This window comes from Rhinopithecus bieti, unplaced genomic scaffold (genome assembly GCF_001698545.2).
Source record: "Rhinopithecus bieti isolate Rb0 unplaced genomic scaffold, ASM169854v2 scaffold_12476, whole genome shotgun sequence".
Taxonomy (NCBI): Eukaryota; Metazoa; Chordata; class Mammalia; order Primates; family Cercopithecidae; genus Rhinopithecus; species Rhinopithecus bieti.
In genome coordinates, this window is record NW_016807303.1 from 1,045,992 (window position 1) to 1,064,170 (window position 18,179).

Genomic DNA, 18,179 nt, shown 5'->3' on the forward strand with positions numbered 1-18,179 from the left:
GAAGGATCTTACGAGACATCTTAAGTGGTTTGGACTTTACATCAAGAGTCAGAGAGTGCCATTACAGAAATTTAAATAGTGGAGTACATAAAAGACAAACTGATGACGTTGTAAAGACTGGATTAGAAGGGGATAAAACTGCGGCCTGGTAAAGTGGTTAGGTGACTAAGGCAGTATGCAATACTTGAAATGATAGTGGCCTGAAACAAGATAATGGTGATGGCTATAAAGAGGAATTTGATACATTAGAGAGATATTATAGAGCCAGAAGCAAAGGCATTCAGTAATGGATTGGAAGTGTGGGGCAAAGGAGAGAAAAAAAATCACGGAAGTCATTAGCTACAAAAAATCTTTAAAATGTATTGATTTCTCTAGAAGTGGTGGCTCACACTTGTAATCCCAGCACTTTGGGAGGCCAAGGTGGGAGAATCACTTGAGGCCAAGGTTCAAGACCAGCCTAGGCAACATAGCAAGCCCCTGTGTTTACCAACAACACCACAAAAAATTTAAGAAAATTAAAAAAAATGTATTGACTTCTATTGGTTTGCCAAATGAAGTTTAGTATTAAATCCAAAATTGAGTCAGAACAGTGAACTGAGGCAGCCATCTTCATCTTCTCCCTCTTTTTTTCAGTTTGTTTTGAAATTTAGTTTTATATACTTAAGACTTACCTTCTGGCAATTTGGAATTAAATTTCTGAGATTGCTGTAAATTATTTCCGTTCTTTGTTTCTCTTCCTCTTTCTTACTTCCCTATTTTATTTTTAATATTTTATTGTTTTAGTTGAATGCTAAAACATCTAATCAGAACTTAGTTTTTAAATTTCTCCACCCAGAGAGCCGTGGAGCCTTTAAGTATCAGAAATTTGTCTCCTTGCCAGAATCTTCTAGATTTCCAGAAGTTTCCAAGTCGCTAAATATAAATGTTAGAGAAAAACGTGTAATTCTCATGTGTAAGTAGGCTCTTTTTTTCAGCGGATACATTTAGCATTATAGTCAATTGTCATTTCCTTACTTTAAAAGCTGTTTTCATCGTAAAGGTGATGTTTTTTCACCACATAATTCAAATTTGCATAGGTACTTCATATTTTAAAAGGTGACTAACAGATATGTCACTTAATAAAACAGTAACATTTAAACGACTGAGAAGGTAGGGGCTCTAAAAAGTGAATGCGGCGGCGAGGGTGGGAGGGGGAAGAGGCAAACAGGTGCGAAATTCCCATCCCAAACCCCCTCCTACAACGACAGAATGGCAACTTAGTTGTGCAGGAAGATTCCTCCTTAGGAAGGGCAGCCCGGCCCGATCCCGAGCCGAGTGAACAGTGGTTCTTGCCGCAACCGCCACGCAGCCTAGCTGCCGCCCAAGCGCGGACACCTGGTTCCTGGGTCCCCCGCGCGGAGCTCCGGACTCCTCGCCCCCTCTCCGAACAACTTTCTCCCTGCTTGAACTGATTCTCGCTGTTGGCAGACTGCACAGTCACAGCATCCAGCCGGAGAGGACCTGCTTTGCCGGGTCTGGAAACAACTACCGCGGCAAATGAAGCCGTTTCGCTCTGGGAAGAACAACTCCAGGCTTGTCCAGGGCCAATCCCTCCCCGCGCCGCAGGGCGCCTACCCCGCCCCGGAGGCACTGCGCCGCGGGCGGGGCGACCCCGGGGTCGCGCGCCCTCTGCAGGAGCGCGCGCCCCTCCCAGAGCGCGCGCCCGGCGGCCGCCCGCGGTCCCGCCCCCCGCCCCCTCGGGCGCTACGTAGCCTGACGTGCACGCCCAGTGCGGGGACTCGGCGGGGCCGGCCGGCGGGCGGAGACCGACTCGGGATCTGTCCGAGCAGGAAGCCAGCCGCAGCCCAGCTGCTGTCGCCGCCCAGTCCTGGTGCCCGTCCCCGTCGTCGCCCTCTTCACTGGCCCTCATCACTTCTCACCACGCCCTCCAGCTTCACCCGCACAGGTAGCCCTGCCGCCGCGCACCTGCCTTCGCGCCCGCACCGGTGAGTGTCCCGGAGCCCCCGCTGCGAGACGTCGGCGCCGGGGTCTCGCGGTCCCCGGCCCGGCCTTGCTCCCGGGCCTCCTCGAGCAGCTCTGGGGCCGACGCTTCTGTTCACTGCCTGAGGACGCGGGTGGGAGAAGCAGGTGATGGGTGGGCCCTGGGCAGCGGTGGGGCGGGGGTGGTTCTCGTTTCCACCGAAAGACAGTCTCCTTTCATGGGTTCTCATCACCAAGGTCCCTTTATGTTTCTTCCCTGGCTCCCAGGTAGAAGCAGAGCACTCAGGTGCCTAACTCGGACTTGGACACTCCGTGATAGTTTTATTTTCTCTTTTGTAAACACGCTTAAAATTCAGTGCAGGGAGAGCGTAATTTGTTCTGAGATGTGAAGATCAAATGATACCATTAATAGTCTAATCATGTAGGAGACCAGATTGAAACTTTCTAAAGCCTTATTCTTAGTCTCTAGGTGGTCCAGCACCTTGAGTATGTTAATTTACGGATATGCTACTGAACAATAACTTTTTTTGTTAATTTCCAAAAACTCCCGAAAACGATTAAAATGCGCAAATTCTGGGATTTTAAGTAGAACATAATTTGATGGGGTTATTACTAGAACATTCATGTTTAAAAGTATTTCCGCACAGTTTAAAAAATTCATTACATCTTTTTTTTTTTTTGAGACGGAGCCTCACTCTGTCGCCTAGGCTGGAGTGCAGTGGCGCGATCTCCGCTCACTGCAACCTCCACCTCGCGGGTTCAAGCAATTCTCTGCCACAGCCTCCCGAGTAACTGGGATTACAAGCGCCCACCACCACGCCCGGCTAATTTTTTTGTATTTTTAGTAGAGACGGGGTTTCACCATCTTGGCCAGGCAGGTCTTGAAATCCTGACCTCGTGATCCACCCGCCTCGGCCTTTCAAAGTGCTGGGATTACAGGCGTGAGCCACTGCGCCTGGCCAAAAATTCATTACATCTTATCTGGCATGAAGTGATGTGGTGGAGGGATGCTTAAATCCTGATTTACAAGTATTAGTGAGAAATGAGGAGCACTGCCCTAACTTAATAGACTGTAGGGGCTAAAGAAGAGTTTTTTTTTTTTTTTTTTTTTTAATGCTCTGGGGGTATAGAGGCAGTCTAAATAAAGTCAGAATTTGAGAGTTTTAAAAATTAATTTTTTTTGAGTCAGAGTCTCACTCTGTCGGCTCACTGCAACCTCCACCTCCTGGGTTCAAGCGATTGTCCTGCCCCAGCTTCCCAAGTGGCTGGGACTGCAGGCTCACGCCACTGCTCAGCTAATTTTTGTATTTTTAGTAGAGACGGGGTTTTGCCATGTTGGCCAGACTGGTCTCGAACTCCTGACCTCAGGTGATCCACTCGCCTCGGCCTCCCAAAATGCTGGGATTACAGATGTGAACCCCCGCACCTGGACTAAAAATTAACACCCTTAAGGTTTAGCTGAAACTTATCTTCACACCATAAAACGTGAATCTTGAACTTGGACTGGTAGTGGTCATGGTACAAAGGTTGGCGGCAAAACAGCATTTCTGTACAAATTAACTGAATTTCCTAGATGTCTTGAGTTGTGGTTTTCAAACTGGAGAATGTTTAGTGAAAAAATTACCTTTGTGCCTTTTGCCCTTAATTGTAGAAACCGCCACAAATGTTTCAAAGTGGGCTATAGCCAGAGCTTGAAACCATGCCGCCGTTCAAAATAGCTCACCGACTTTTATATATACAGCTCATTTTGAATATTTTACGTTACTCAGGAATTGCATCCACATTGGTAAACAGAAGTCATTTTAATCTTATGTACATTTACCCACTACTTTTGTATTTTTTTGTGTGTGACATACTGTTTATCATTCTCTCATCTTTGTAAGTTATGATTTTGTTTTCAGAAATCATTGTAAATGTCAGTAACAGAAGTATGAATGACATTTAAGGAAAGATCGTGATTAAAAACTGTATAATATATAAAACTATGTATGGTATACATGTGTATTCTTGGTTAGTGCCCAGAAACATGAGCAAGAAAAATGTAGTGAACAATTACAATATTTAATGTAAATTAATGCAATTAAATATTGTATTAAAAAGAAAAGATCATAAATCATAACCAGTAGGGATTATCTGAAATGGTTTTTTTCCCCTGTTTATGTTTACATGGTCAAGTTTTAAAATAACAGTGGCCAGGAAATCTGAGAGAGGCTGAAGGCTCTGTTCTCATCCTGTTGTGACTTTGCCTGGAGTCTGTGGTGTATCATGTAGCCCATTGTTTAGACAACCGGGCTGTATCTGGGTTCCAAAATGTAGCTTTCTTTAGAAAGTTTTAAAGACTTTGACCATGTGAGGCTTGAATAGATACAAACATCCAAACATTTGAAAAAAACTAACCCATTTTAACTTTCTGTTGATAGTTGAGGCTCCATTTTTGACATGTAAAATACCAGTTTTAAGAAGAGTTTACTAACCTCTGTGTAGTTTTCATTTTTATATATTAAAATATCTTATCTAAAAATAAAATATTTAAAAGTGTTATAACTTAAATACATCTCAGAGTTTATTCATTTTTTTTTCCCCTCTGAGTTGGAGTCTTGCCCTGTCACCCAGGCTGTGCAGTGGCACGATTGCGGGTCTCTGTAACCTCAGGATGCTGGGTTCAACTGATTCTCCTGCCTCAGCCTCCTGAGTAGCTGAGATTACAGGTGCCCGTCACCACACCTGGCCAATTTTTGTATTATTAGTAGAGATGGGGTTTCACCATGTTGGCCAGGTTGGTCTCAAACTCCTGAGCTCAAGTGATTTTTCTGCCTTGGCCTCCCAAAGTGCTGGGATTGCAGTCTCATAGAGTTTAATTATGATCCCCGTAATGAGATATTTCATGGTAATTTGTGAACCGGTCCTTTGCTACTATCAGATTGTTGCACATTTATTAGGCATCTACTATAACTGGACAGATCACAGATTGAGGGGCTTGATCTACAAAATTTTCTAGGCTCATGGTCTTGTCCTTACACAGATGAGGAAGTCTAGGCTCAAAGAATTAAATGCTTGCTCCAGAAGGGCAAAGTCTGGGTTCACACCTGAGTCATTTGGCCGCGAAGCCTGTGTTTTTTCCACCAGAACAATTTACCTTAGTTTCAGTTCACTTGGTGGACTGTTTAAACCGGCAAAACTGGTATTATGTCAAAGAATGTAATTCAAGGTTTGACAAAAGCATCCAGGAGTAGATGTGATAGGCCATGAATGTAGTTCTGGAACTAATTTAGAATCCTCTTTTTGTGTCTTCATTCTCAAGTTGACAGCCTTGAACAGTGATGCTGCTGCCTTCTCATTTTTCGTCTAGTTCTAGAACATTATATGTATTGTGCACATTTAACTTTGATAGGTTTATAAGAACTAGAATTAGATTGTAATGTTCCTGGTTAGGATAGAACTGTAAAATTTTCCCCTAATGAAAAAGATAGATTATTGCCCATAAATGCAGCAGCTATCCTTTAAATATTATGTAATTAATTCTCTAATCTTGAGAGGGGACTTGTTTTAGATTATGATTAAATTGTCACTTAGAAACTATTAGGACAAATCTTTTCTATGGTCTGTGGAATATCCCTTGAGCTGCAATAGACATAAATGACAAAAATGAGCATGTAAAGTCCATTTTTTTGTAGCAAACTAGGAATCATGCGTTTCAGCAGTAGGGTGTAGTTGGGTAAATGAGCAGAAGCAAGGTAGGAAGGCTCAGTTGGGTGGCTACCATTACGAGTTTTTTCATTATTTGCCTTGAACTATTAGGAATTTTTCATCTCAAGGATATTCATATTCAAGTATAAATATGAAACCACCACCTAATATAAATTAGTAATATTACTAATATAAATTGGTAATGGATGATCTGTGACATCCACATCAAGAACTAGAGTTAAATAAGCTTAAGTTCTCTTTTGGAGGCATTATATATATATGTGTGTATATATAATCTATATATTTATTAGGCATCTACCATAATTGGACAGATCACAGATTGAGGGGCTTGATCTACAAAATAATTTTCTGGGCTAATGGTCTTGTCCTCAAAGACCAAAAAGATGGATGAATGTCTTTTTCAACAAATATTTACTGAGGGCCCACTGTGTTTTAGATATGTCAAGTGTGAAATGATTCCTCCCTGTCCTGGCATATCTTTGGATTCAGGAAATGGTGCGCGCGCGCGCGTGTGTGTGTGTGTGTGTGTGTGTATATATATTTTTTTTTTTTGGAGACAGGGTCTCATTCTGTCATCCAGGTTGGAGTGCAGTGGCATGATCTCGGCTTACTGCAGCTTCCATCTCCCAGGCTCAAGTGACACTCCCACCTCAGTCTCCCGAGTAGCTGGGACCACAGGTATATGTCACCATACCTGGCTAACTTTTTTGTATTTCTGGTAGACAGGGGATTTGCCATGTTGCCCAGGCTGGTCTTGAACTCCTCAGCTCAGATGATGTGCTGTCTCGGACTCCCAGAGTACTGGGATTACAGGCATGAGCTACCATGCCTTGCTGGCATTATATAATGTTCAGAGGAACCAGGATCTTTTGCATTTAAAATGGTTCTGATTTATTTGACAAATCTGAGTGGACTGGAATCTGTAAATATTTTGCAGTGTCTTTCTAGTTACTGTTTTCAAAAATTAGCTTATTTTTCTTATTAATGTACGAATGACATAATGGTTTGAGAAATTACCATAAGTCCACCGAAAGTTTTCTCTGTGAGTACTGAAGCATAGAAAGTAAAACCTAAAGAAGAAATCTGGCATCTTTAGAAATCTTGCTGGTGCTAAAGAGAGAGGAAATAATTTTTTATACAGAAGGCATGTCTCAAGTGAAACCAAAACACCGAAGCACATTCCTTCAGTGTATATTCACATGGGGTAAATATCAAGCTGAGTAATGTGCACAAAGGAAACTCCTACAAAAACACAGTCATCTTTTGAGTATGTTAGGTCATTTGTTATTTTATTTGAAAATAACCTGGCTGAGGCACGGTGGTTCACACCTGTCATCCCAGCATTTTGAGAGGGCAAGGTGGGCAGATCACCTGAGGTCAGGAGTTGAGAGCAGCCTGGGCAACATGGTGAAACCCATCTCTGCTAAAAATACAAAAATTAGCTGGGTATGGTGGTGGGTGCCTGTAATCCCAGCTACTCGGGAGGCTAAGGCACGAGAATCACTTGAACCTGGCAGGTGGAAGTTGCAGTGTGCTGAGATTGTGCCACTGCAATCCAGCCTGGGCGATTGAGTGAGACTCTATATCAAAAAAAAAAAAAAAAAAAAAGAAAGTAAGCCGCTGCCTAACCTTTACAAAGTAATATATTTTGTGTGGCAGAATTTTTTGATTTCTAATATATGTGGATGAACACCTTTTTCAACAAATATTTACTGAGGGCCCACTGTTTTAGATATGTCAAGTGTGAACTGATTCCTCCCTGTCCTGGCATATCTTTGGATTCAGGAAATGGGAAGAGTTGCAGAGACAGGAAAAAATAAATAGAAATCATCCATTTAAAATCCAAAGACATATATGTCAAAAGCTATTAACATATTCATATGGCATTTTATTGCTTTAATATAATTGTATATGCATTTGGTCCTTAAAACAACTCAATGAAGTAGATTTAGTAAATTTATTCCTTTTCTATAGGTGAGGAAATGGAAACTCAAAAAATTAAAAATACTGACTGCTTGTGGTGGCTCACGCTGGTAATCCCAGCACTTTGGGAGGCTCAGGTGGGAGGATCACTTTAGCCCAGGAGTTTGAGAACAGCCTGGAGGTGAAACCCTTTCACAAAAAAATATTATACAAAAATTAGCTGGGTGTGGTGGTGCACGCCTATAGTCCTAGCTATGTAGGAGGCTGAGGTGGGAGGGTCTCTTGAGCCTGATAGGTCAAGGCTGTAGTGAGCCGTGATTGCACCACTGCACTCCAGTCTAGGTGACAGAGCAAGATCCCGTCTCTAAATAAATAAATACATTACTTAAAATTAAGTAACTTGTTCAAGGTCAGTGTGGCTACTTAGAAGCATTGATTCTCTGTGTAGTCCCAAAGTAGTAAGTCCTCCCCTTTCCCCCTATTGCTTATGTATTTAACCTCACCTTATGGCTTCAAGTCAGGTGGTTCAGGAAGTTCTTAAAACTTAGGGTCACTAAAATGGTGATTGTTAAATTGTTACAGGTTATTTTTTTTAATGGAAGGTAGAAGATGAGCATGATGCATCATTATGGAACTACTTTAACATTTTTAATAGATTGCTAGACTGAAATTGGTAATTAGCTGTTCTAGTTGGAGAATTTTTAAAGAAAACCAACAGTTAGTTAAAAGGAAGGAGAAAAATGTTCTGGGGGAATTTCGAAAATAACTTTTGTTACTTTGTGCATTGGTAGTGATCTGATAGTTACAACTGTTGTTGTAAAGACTCACTAAAGAACTGTGTGTGTGTGTCTGTGTTGGTTCCTTTATGTCTTCGTTTATATACAACATACTTGAGTGTCTACCACGGACCAGGCACTATTCTAAGTGCTAGGGATACAGTGATTAAATTAAGACCAAGCCCCTGTACTGACGTTTTATTGTTGTTTTGAGTTAAGTTAATTATAGACTCTTCATACTAGGATGTAATCAACAGGGCTGACCCTAAAGTTGGGAAATAGACAGTTGTCAGAGTGGTGCAATTTGAGGGCTACTGCATGACTTATTTGCTCTGGAATATTCTACTCCTAACCTGTCTGTCAAAGACTCCCAGACTATTGGGTTATGGCACTGTTACCAACCTGCTTTGATAAATGTATGTTCCATCATTTGTCACACTTTCAGCAAAGAAAAGTGAGATAAAATAAGTGGGAACTAGAGTTGAACACGGTGATGCGTGCCTGTAGTCCCAGCTACTCAGGAGGCTAAGGCGGGAGGAATGCTTGAGCCCAGGTGTTCCAGGCCAGCCTAGGCAACGTAGCCACATTCTGTCTCAAAAAAACCAACAACATGCAAGCAAAAAATAAATGGGAGTAGGATTGATATGTTGGTGTTGTAAGAGAAGAGGTTAGCAAAGTATAATTTTAATAGCAGCTATTGTTTTTTCTTTTTTTGAGACAGAGACTTGCTCTGTCACCCAGGCTGAAGTGCAGTGGTGCGATCTTGGCTCACTGCCACCTCCACCTCCTGGGTTCAAGAGATTCTCCTGCCTCAGCCTCCCAAGTAGCTGGGATTACAGGTGCTCGTGACCATGCCCGGCTAATTTTTGTATTTTTAGTAGAGATGGGGTTTCACCATGTTGGCCAGGCTGGTCTTGAACTTGAGGTGATCTGCCCATCTTGGCCTCCCAAACTGCTGAGATTACAGGTGTGAGCCATCGTGCCTGGCCGATAGCAGCTATTGTTTATTGAGCTTTTACTACCATGTTAGATACTATGCCAAGTGAGTACTTTTGTATACATTAGCTCAATCACTGTCACCTCAGTGGTGTTGGTGTTATGACCTTCATTTTACAGATTAGGAAACTGAGGGGCAGAGCTGTTAAATTTCCTCAGGCTTATTTGGTGGTGCTGGAATTTGGGTCTCTGTTAGGTCTAAGCATGTAGTAGATACTAATGTGGAAGGGTACTTATGTGTGTGTGTATATATATGTATACACACACACACACATAGAGACAGACTTCTGATGTTCTATTAGGATGTGTGACACGTCACGGAGGTGGGAGTGATAGGTGTGGGGAGTCAGGATAGCTTGTTGGGTGAGGGGTGGGAATTGGGGTTGGGAGGAGATGGGAGAGTATTACTTGCCTGACTACTTGGTTGTCAGGCTTAATCCTCTCTCTGACAGCCCTGGGGCTCCAGAGTTGCATTTAAGCACAATGCTTTCTTGTCCAGCTCCTGGGTAAGAGGATAGGCAGACCTGAGGCAATCCTGTCATTTATTAACTTGGTCAAATTATTTCATTTATCTGGGCTTCAGTTTTATCATCTGTAAATGGAAGTAACAATATTACCTACCTGGTGTGGTTCTTGTGAGGATTGAATTAAATAATAATACATGTAAAACACAGATCACACTGGCTAGCACATATTGTGCATTCATTATTATTGTTGTTACTGTTTTTTTTTTTTTTGGCCATATTTAATGTGGAATTTTCAAACAAAAGCAAGAAAAGCAATATATTAGTGATTTGGTTGGAATCTTGAAGTTGGCTTTCTTTTTTTTGGAGATGGAAACTCGTTCTGTTGCCCAGGCTGGAGTGCAGTGGCACGATCTTGGCTCACCACACCCTCCGCCTCCTGGGTTCAAATAATTCTCCTGCCTCAGCCTCCCGAGTAGCTGGGACTACAGGCACATGCCACCATGCCCAGCCAATTTTTGTATTTTTAGTAGACACAGGGTTTCACTATGTTTGCAAGCTTCCCTTTTGATTTATGTGCACACTGGAATTAGAGAACTACTGGCTTAAACTTTTTCTTTATCTTATGGTTAGGGAAGGCTTCAACAAGAATAACAACAATTTGTTTGGGTTAACCAGGCAGTGTGTGGTAGAGGGAAGTGAAATATGTTACCAGAATCTCTTCATTGACTTTTTTTTTTTTTTTTTGAGATGGAGTGTGGTGGTGCAATCTCGGCTCACTGCAAGCTCCAACTCCTGGGTTCACGCCATTCTCCTGCCTCAGCCTCCCAAGTATCTGGGACTACAGGTGCCCACCACTACCGCTGGCTAATTTTTTTTGTATTTTTAGTAGAGATGGGGTTTCAGCATGTTAGCCAGGATGGTCTCAATCTCCTGACCTCGTGATCCGCCTGTCTCGGCCTCCCAAAGTGCTGGGATTACAGGTGTGAGCCCAGCCCATTGACTTTTTTTTTTAAGCTTATTTGGGGCTTATAGCATTTATATGGAGAAGACAATGCAGTGTTAAATTTCGCACCTAAATTAAATTGTAGTGACTGTTTCAGCTTTTTTTTTTTTTTTTTTTTTTTTTTGAGATGGAGTCTTGCTCTGTCACCCAGACTGAAGTGCAGTGGCGTGATCTTGGCTGTCTGCAAGCTCCGCTTCCTGGGTTCACGCTATTCTCCTGCCTCAGCCCCCCGAGTAGCTGGGACTACAGGCGCCTGCCACCACGCCCAGCTAATTTTTCTTATTTTTAATAGGGACAGGGTTTCACTGTGTTAGCCAGGATGGTCTCGATCTCCTGATCTCATGATCCGCCCGCCTTGGCCTCCCAAAGTGTTGGGATTACAGGTGTGAGCCTCTGCACCTGGCCTGAGCTTTTTAACTAGCTTCATTTGGAGGTGATTAGTTGTGTTAGTTAAGAATTGTTAATTTTTAATAATTATACATATAGTAAAATATATAAATACATGTTTGTGTAGATCTTTTTTTAAATTTTTTTTTGAGATGGAGTCTCACCCTGTTGCCCAGGCTGGAGTGCAGTGGCATGATCTCAGCTCACTGCAGTCTCCCCCTCCCAGGTTCAAGTGATTCTCCTGCCTCAGCCTCCTGAGTAGCTGGAATTACAGGCATGTGCCACCATGCCCAGCTAATTTTTGTAGTTTTAATGGAGACGGGGTTTCACCATGTTGGCCAGGCTGGTCTCAATCTCCTGACCTCAGCTGATCCACCCGCCTCACTCTCCCAAAGTGCTGGGATTACAGGAGTGAGCCACAGTGCCTGGCTGTTTCTATAGATCTTAAAAACTGTTAAAAACTTAGATTTCTTAAGATAGTGTGCTGTTGAATAATCAGACTTGGTATTGTTAGTCTTATCAGGCAAAGTCCCAAAAGGAAAGAGATTTTACCTCAATGGTTCACGTGAAGAGGCTATTTGCAGAGGTTAGAGAACAAACAAGTGTGGTTAAGTGCTCAGGGATTAGAAACAGTAAGAAACTCCTAGTTCTTCAGAAATTACCAGAGCAGAAAGCTGGCATTGTGGAGGAGGGCTAGAGGGAGCTGCGGTTTTGAAGCAGGAGGGGCATGAAGGGAGGTTCCCTGATCTCTCCTCCCTCTTCCTCCAAGTCTCCACCAGTGACTTACTTTACTAGAACCCAGCTGGGGAGCCCAAATGATTTTTTTTTTTAAGGCTCATTCTTCCAGTGCAAGAGCAGAGAAGGAATTGAGGATGTAAGGGAGCAAATGGAGATTAACTAGGACATTATTTAGAACTTTTCGGGATTTGTAGCATTTCCTTGGTACATTTAAAAAAACTTGTAGCATTGTGATACATCTGCAAAATGCTTGGGACTAATTGTTTTATACATGCTTTGAGAAATAGTTTAATCACTTTCTCATTTAACCGAACAATTATTTTAGGAACTTTTGATGATCCATATAACCCAACAAGAAACATAATCTAGGTCTGTTAACACAAAGCACTTCTGTTAATACATTGTTACACTTTGCTGAGGTTTTCTGAAATTTTCTTCACTAGGCAGTCCTGGTTTAGTGGAATACATGTTTCATTCACTAAAAATCTTTAGTGACTAAATTAAAAATATTTTGGCAATAAGTCTTTTGCTTTTCTGGTATTTATACTTCGTATTCACCTGGATTTTTTTTGACAACAAGAACACTAGAACATAGTGTTGATATGGTAATAGTTAATGGAAACAAGACTGTTGGGAAATAGTTGTTCATCCTTCCGAAGTCCTTTTGAGGACACATTAAATTTCTGTATAAATCTGTTGCAATTTGCTGTTATCATGCAGTAGCTGATATTTTGCTAATGCCGATTTTACCTAGTTAATCTTAGTTCTGGCGAAAAGTTTGTGCTCTTTATTTCGGATAGATTCCTTAGGGGTTACTAAAGAAAATGTTTTCTCTTCTTAAAGAGATGGTATGAACGATTCTAGGGATATAAGTAATACTCCCCCCAAAACAATGAGATTATGACTTATATTTTCTTTCTTCTCTTGAGGATTCCAGTTAAAAAGAAGTACAAGATCTTACTCAGATTAAGCAGCAGCTAAAGAGGGCCTTGTTCATGACCTCCAGAAAAGGAAGAGCCATATTGTGCAGGGTTGAGCAAATTAATAAACATCTGGCTGTGAGAATTTAGCATATAAATAAAGTATATTTCTGGATATAAATGTTATAACTGAGTTAAAAAAACAAACAAATGTGTTTCCCAGCTTGTCTTTTTTAAAGCGTATGGTGAAAATGAGAAACAGGTTTGGAATCAACTGAATAAGACCTGTACACCTGTGATTAGAAACCAACCATTTAGATATTTTCTCTGTAAGTGGGCTTTTTTTTTTTTTTTAAAGGGGGTATTTCAGACTTTTGTGGAATCTTCTAAAAACATATTGTTTATCTGGATTTGACATTGATGGAATTAGTATCCCGCAGGAGATATTTGAGGCTCTTAGTTTTTCCATGTTGTATTCTTTGAATTTCTTTGATTTGAGGATTGAGTTATTCCAGAAAGAACTTTTCTCTTCTTCCTTGTTATTTTTTTTCTAAAATTAGATGAACCAGCTGTGTTTTGGTTTGTGGGCATGATTTGCTGTCTGTTATCCTTTTGGTCTTAGTATCTGGGGGAAGAACAAAGAACCTGTGTGTGTTTTGAAGAGGAATGTATTAGTTTCTCTGCTCTCGTTCATCATGGTTGATCTTTAAGATGAGAAGAATGAAGAAAATACTTTATGTATTTATTATTCTTGTGCTTGATGTTTCGAACAAAACCGTGGCTTGTATTGGCCACTGAGATGATGGAGAAAACAGATGAATGTAAAGTGAAAAACTAGTCATCACGTATTCAAATAGCTAATTAAAGAGGTTTATGTTAAAGAAAGATTTTCTTTCATGTATGGGAGGAGGGAAAAGGATGGAAATTGAATGAGTTTGACCATATGACCAGCTGTCACGACAGATGTTTTAGCAACCAGAAAGTACTTATTTCAATCAGAATTTAATGTTATATTTTATGGGGATGCATTCTACTAATAAGCCTTTTTTTTTTTTTTTTTTTGAAGGAAAGTGAGGATAAGTTAGGAATTTATAAACCAATTTGGTGATTTAGTAAGTCATTAGTAAAAATGGAGATAGCCTGGTGGCTGCATACAGTGATGCTAGTATGTTAGCAAATGGGCTGTTAAAACACACACACACACACACGCACACATACACACACACATTTTTTCCCCCTTTTTGCCAGATGTGCAACTGTATACAGAGAGCTATTATTTATTAAAGATGTGTTTCTGGAACTGGCCCAGAGTATCATGGACTTTGATCCTGTTTTCTAGGTTTCTGCTGTTTAGTATATAACACTGATATAGATGAGTATTTTCAGAACATGTGGACAACAGAGTAGGTCAGCATGATTGAACAGTGAAAGGTTTATGTCAGATGGGTTGGGGTAGCAGTATATTGTAATGATGGACTGAATGAGTGATCTAAAATCATCCTAGCACAGTATAATTATAACAATTTTTTTCTTTTTGAGATGGAGTCTCACTCTGTCTCCCAGGCTGGACTGCAGTGGTGCAATCTCAACTCACTGCAAGCTCCACCTCCCAGGTTCACGCCATTCTCCTGCATCAGCCTCCCGAGTACCTGGGACTACAGGCGCCCGCCGCCATGCCCAGCTAATTTTGTTTTTGTATTTTTAGTAGAGATGGGGTTTCACTGTGTTAGCCAGGATGGTCTCAATATCCTGACCTCATGATCTGCCCACCTCGGCCTCCCAAAGTGCTGGGATTACAGGCGTGAGCCCCTGCGCCTGGCCATGATTATAAGAATTCTTGAGGGCCAATTATATACCGTCTCTTTGAGTGTTTTGCAGTTATTTTCTCATTTAATTCTCACATTGACCCTATGAGGTGACTATTCTTATTATCCCATTTTATAGCTGAGAGAGCTGAGGTCTAAGTGATTTGAGAAGGTGATAGAAGTAGTAAGGAGTAGAGTCAAAAGATGCTTTCAGATGGTCTGGCTCCAGAGTCTGTGCTCCATTTAGAATTCTAAGCTCACTTTTTCTGTATGCTCTTTTAAACACTCAGAGCTTTGAAAATCCCTTAAGGGTTAATCTGTTCTGTTTTTATCTGCCTACACAAAGAATAGTAAAATGGTGACAATCGTGCATCTATGGCCCACTTTCAAGTCCAGGGGAGACAGTTCTTCTGTGATACCCACTTTCCTTCTGAGCCAGACTCACTCTCAGATTTCTGCTCTACACAGGGCTCCAGCCTCCCCTGCCAGTGGATGAGAGAGGGGAGAACTCCTAGACCCAAATCTAAGCCATTGTCTACAGCTCTTGTCTTTTAAATCTCTTAACAACTACCTGTTTTAGTTATATACCTGTTATAATTATATACTTGATGTATGTGCTTTAGGCAAATGTATTGCTGTAAAGTTTTGTGTAAATTAAATAATGAATTGAATTTAAATTTAAATTTTTTTTTTTTTTTTTGAAGAGACGGGGATCTTACTGTGTTGCCCAGGCTGGTCTTGAACTCCTGGCCTCAAGTGATCCTCCTGCCTTGGCCTTCTAAAATGCTGGGATTATAGGCGTGAGCCACTGCATCTGACCTGTAATTTATTTATTTTATTTTTTTTTATTTTTGAGATGGAGTTTTACTCTGTTGCCCAGGCTGGAGTGCAGTGGCGTGATCTCGACTCACTGCAACCTCGACCCTCCGAGATCAAGCGATTCTCCTGCCTCAGCCTCCTGAGCAGCTGGGATTATAGGCACCTGCCCCACACCTGGCTAATTTTTGTATTTTTTTAGTAGAGACGGGATTTCACCATCTTGGCCAGGCTGGTCTTGAACTCCTAACCTCATGATCCTCCCCCCTTGGCCTCCTAAAGTGCTGGGATACAGGTGTGAGCCACTGTGCCCGGCATAATTTTTTTATTATTCTGGGAAAGCTTCGTATTTAAAGGATCTCAGTGATAATTTCTTTTGTAAAGAGAAGAATCTTTGTATAAAACAAGTGATTGCTTTTCTAGATTATATTAATAAAATATGGATTTTTCACATATTACTTTTGCATAAACATAGTTCTAGTGATATAAACATGCCAAAATGAAATTTGATCTTACATTGTACTTCATATTACTAACAAAAAAGGATTGAATAATAATTTTTTTCCTTGAATAAATGTCACTTGTTGGATTTGCACTAAAATGTACTTTGGTAGGCTTATCTACAGTAAGAATAATATTCTTTTGAGCAGTAGGTTGAGGTTCAGTATGTAACACCATAGTATATTATTTTGTTGTAAAATTCATTAGGTAAATGCTAGAGTTCTACTTAAGTGCTAGAATCAGTATTTTATAATTCTGAAATAAATTATCTGAAAATAAAAAATTTTAGAGCGATAACTTAAAATTTATAGTTGAAAGACAAACTATTCTTTGGAAAAACATTTTTGTGTAACCCTGGGTAAAATATTTGTTTCCTGTAGTTAATATAATGCTAATGAGGTCTTGATCCCAGACTCATTGTGATTTGTGCTCTGTCTGTAAACGCTCAACAGTGACTACTTTGTAACCTAATTAATAGATCCAGTGGCCTCATTTAGAGCATTATTCTTTTCCAGCCTCTTCAGCTATTTCTTTTTTTGTTTTTTAGAGATAGAGTCTCACTCTCATCCAGGCTGGACTGCATTTGCACTATTATAGATCATGGCAGCCTCGAACTCCTGGGCTCAAGTGATCCTCCACCTCAGCTTCCCAAAGTGCTGGAATTATGGATGTGGGCCACCATGGCTGGTCTCTAAACTCTTATTGTGTGATTCAAAGTCCTTCGTGACCTAATCTTGGCCCACTTTTTCACTATAGCACTCATCACACTCTGCCATTCTCCTTCGCTCTAGCCCTGTTGGCCTCTTCCCCAAACATGTCTCCATTCTCCTTTCTCATTAGTCTTGTTCAAACAAACCCTTTGTCTGGAGTGCACTTTTCTTTAGTCATTCTTACCCATCTTTCAGTACCTGCTTGAATTAAATCTTTGAAAGTAGCCACCACAAATTTACTATTTGGGATTATACTGGTATTATAATGTACATCAGAGGTTATGTGATGTATGTGTATCTTCCTTCATTCTTGTCTACTCTAACTAGATTGTGAATTACTAGAGGGTATAAACTGCCTAGCAAGAGGCTTTGTAAGGTTTTGTTTGATCAGTGGATCTCAGATCTCAGGACATTTTTACACATTTAAAAATTACTGAAGACCACATAAAGATTTTGTTTATGTGGATTATATCTATTAATATTCACTGTATTAGAAATTTTAAAATGATTTGATCTAGGCCAGGCACTTTCAGAGGCTGAGGCAGGCAGATCACTTGAGGCCATGAGTTCAAGACCAGCCTGGCCAACATGGTAAAACCCTGTCTCTACTAAAAATACAAAAATTAGCAGATCTTTCAAATTTAGATGATATCAAACAATTACATTCTTTTTTTTTTTTTTGAGACGGAGTCTTGCTCTGTCGCCCAGGCTGGAGTGCAGTGGCGCGATCTCGACTCACTGCAAGCTCCGCCTCCCGGGTTCACACTATTCTCCTACCTCAGCTTCCTGAGTAGCTGGGACTACAGGGGCCCACCACCACGCCCAGCTAATTTTTTGTATTTTTGATAGAGACGGGGTTTCACCATGTTAGCCAGGATGGTCTCGATCTCCTGACCTCGTGATCCGCCCACCTCGGCCTCCTAAAGTGCTGGGATTACAGGCTTGAGCCACCATGCCTGGCCAAAAATTATATTCTTAGTATAAACTTCTTTAATTATTGGAAGGCTTTTATAGCCACGGGGGCAGATAGAAGGTCTACTTTTGTGCTTTTCACTTGAAGGCTCAAATTTTATCATTATAACTTTAAGTACAGTGACTACTGGTATGTTTTGGTGCCACTGCCTTGATACTAGTGCAAATGTAACCACAGTGAAAAAGACAAATGTCTCAGTATTATTATGAAAATAGTTGTGACCTTTTTTACCCTCTGAAAGGGTCCATTGGCTATACATAAAGAGAACTGCTGGTCTGAATAATTGTCCTCCTGAGTTGTGAATGTGTTCAGGTTTCATGAATACTAGATAGGTAGAAACCTAGAATGTTAGAATTGGACATTATCCTAGAGTTAATTTAATTCCAATTCCATACAAGAACTTGAGGAAACTGGTTTAGAGGGCTTAAAAGACTTGAAGGTTTGGCCGGGTGCAAAAAAAAAAAAAAAAAAAAAAA

General features: G+C 40.9%; 1 protein-coding gene across 1 annotated transcript in view; it reads left to right on the top strand.

Moving 5' to 3' along the window:
- Positions 1 to 1,995: 1,995 nt before the first annotated feature.
- MYO6 (myosin VI) overlaps positions 1,996 to 18,179 on the top strand; it is a 171,138-nt gene continuing 154,954 nt past the window's right edge. Inside the window, 1 exon segment of the mRNA XM_017881129.1 lies at positions 1,996 to 2,127. The gene's annotated coding sequence lies outside the window, so the exon portion shown is untranslated.